Source organism: Octodon degus, unplaced genomic scaffold, assembly GCF_000260255.1.
Source record: "Octodon degus isolate 3935 unplaced genomic scaffold, OctDeg1.0 scaffold00136, whole genome shotgun sequence".
In the NCBI taxonomy this organism is placed as follows: domain Eukaryota; kingdom Metazoa; phylum Chordata; class Mammalia; order Rodentia; family Octodontidae; genus Octodon; species Octodon degus.
In genome coordinates this window covers 2,670,104-2,672,606 of record NW_004524712.1, presented here as the reverse complement: position 1 = coordinate 2,672,606, position 2,503 = coordinate 2,670,104, and positions in this window count along the sequence as shown.

Genomic DNA, 2,503 nt, shown 5'->3' with positions numbered 1-2,503 from the left:
AAGAAAGAAAAGAAAAAAGTAGGGGCTGCAGAGATGGCTCAGTGGAATAAGCACTTCCCTGGCAAGTGCAAGGGCCTGAGTTCAATCCCCGGTTCTGCCGGAAAAAAAAAAAAGAAAGAAAGAAAAGAAAAAAGTAGCACAGGCCCTTCAAGTTTGACAGGGCCACGTTACCATGCCAACTTTGCTTGCCACTCGCAAGCCGGTGAGAGACAAAAGTCTGGACTGAGCAGATCGGGTGGTCTGTGTTCTCAGAGCCCCGCCTCAGGGAATGGGGTGCCGGGAAAGACTTCTCTGAGGGGAAGCAGGGGAGTGGTACACAAACAGGAAGGCTGCTTGCTGGTCAGGTGTCCGCTGATAAACATCTCCATCTCTCAGGCTGTTTTCCCTTCTCTTTCGCCTGCGAGTCCTTGCAGTAAGGACTGACCCTCACCTCCCAGGGTGATACCTGTAGCTCTTAGACAAAGACATTATTTTTCATGCAGTTAAACATTACTCTACTTCTATGATTAGCAAGCCCTTGGCTTGAACTTTAATGTTACTTGAGGACCATTTGCTATTCTGGTGAGGAAGGACTGAAGAGTACTGATTAGGAGGTCCTGAGAGTGGTGTTTTTCTCATTCCTTTTCCCATAGCTGCTGACTCCAGGAGTTAGTGTCCCAGTTGTTCAAAGGTGGTTTTACTTGGAATTTATAATGCTGGGCAGTGCAGAAAAACTGTTATGTTTCCAAGGGCCCATGTACAAGGTCAAAAAAGCTAATCCTGAATAGAATGATGTAACGCACAGTGATTTAAGTGTTATTACTGTTACGGTATTTGCCAACTAGAGAGCTTACCTGTTAGAAGTGCTGTTTAGACTCTTCTTACGGACAGGACATTTTAACTTCCAGTGGCCTGACATTTTATAGTTTCTGCAGTCATCCAGAGATGAATAGGTGAGTTTAGGAGTTGATTAAAAATAATAGTTACTGGGGCTGGGGAGATGGCTCAGTAGAATAAGTGCTTCCCTGGCAAGCACAATGGCCTGAGTTCAATCCCCAGTTCTGCAAAAAAAAAAAATAATAATAATGATAATAATAATAATAATAGTTACTGAAGACAGGTATGATGATACATGCCTGAAATCTCAGCTACTCAGGAGGCTACAGAAGGACCACAAGTTCAAGGCCAGCAGGAACAACTTAGATCCTGTCTCAGAAAGAAAAAAAAGGGGCCGGGGAGATGGCTCAGTGGAATAAGCGCTTCCCTGGCAAGCACAAGGGCCTGAGTTCAATTCCTGGTTCCACCAAAAAAAGCCCAACAAAACAAAAACCAAAAAGTTTTGTTTTCTGAAACAGGGTTCTACTATGTACATAGCCTGCTCACAATGATCCTCCTGTCTCAGCCTCCCAAGGGCTGGGACTGCAGGCCTGAACCACCACACCCCACTCCTGTCTCAGAATTTATAAAGGCTGGGGATGTAGTGGAAGAGTGAGCATAGGTGAAGCCCTGGGTTCAATCCCCAGTATTGTGTGTGCAAGCCCCCATGTGCACACGTGCCCATGTGCACACATACACACCTATACCCACAACTGATTAAAGACCAGAATAAGCATACACAAGACCAAAACAAGTCTTTTTTAGAACCGGGGATTGAACTCAGGCCCTTGAGCTCGTCTCACCAGCCCCAAAACTAGTCTTTTATGACTTTAACCCAGGTCTCCAAACAGCAAGTGAAAGGATACAGCCCTTCCAGTATCCTGATCACACCTGCAAACAAGGGGAGTGCTGGCTACTGGAGATGTAATCCACATTTTTATCTGGTTGTATTCTTGAAGGTACCAGCTTTTGGTTGGCTCCCTGGACACTAGGGTATGATCTCCTGTATCTCAGTAGATGAACTGAGAGGTGACTCCAGTGAGTGAGTGAGACAAGTGAAACAAAAGCTGTCCACTGTGGGCTGGGCATTGAGCAGGACCACTAATAGGTACCCCCCAAAGATGAGCAAAAGTCTATTTATAATTGAACCTTGGAAGAAAAATAGCAATTCAACTTTGGCCAAACATGGTGGTGCATACCACGATTCCCAGCACTTGTGAGGCTGAGGCAGGAGGATTGTGATGAGTTCCAGACCGGCCTGCGCTATATATGAGCTCAGGATCAGCCTGAACTACAGAGTGAGACCCTGACTCAAAAACAAAAACTGAGACCAAATTATTATTATTATTTTTTAGCAGAACCGGGGATTGAACTCAGGCCCTTGCACTTGCCAGGGAAGTGCTTATTCCACTAAGCCATCTATCTCCCCAGCCCCAAGACCAAATTATTCAAACCAGTTCTTATGGCTATTTCTGTCCTAAACTAAAAAGAATCTAAATAAATAAAATAGGTGCTGGAGAGATGGCTCAGTGGTCTAGGGCACCTACTTGGAACAAGCTTAGCAAAGCATCAGGGACCGCGGTTAGATCCCCCAGCACCACATGCCAGCCAGCCCCGCCCCCTGGTGGGCTGAGCTGGCCACACACAC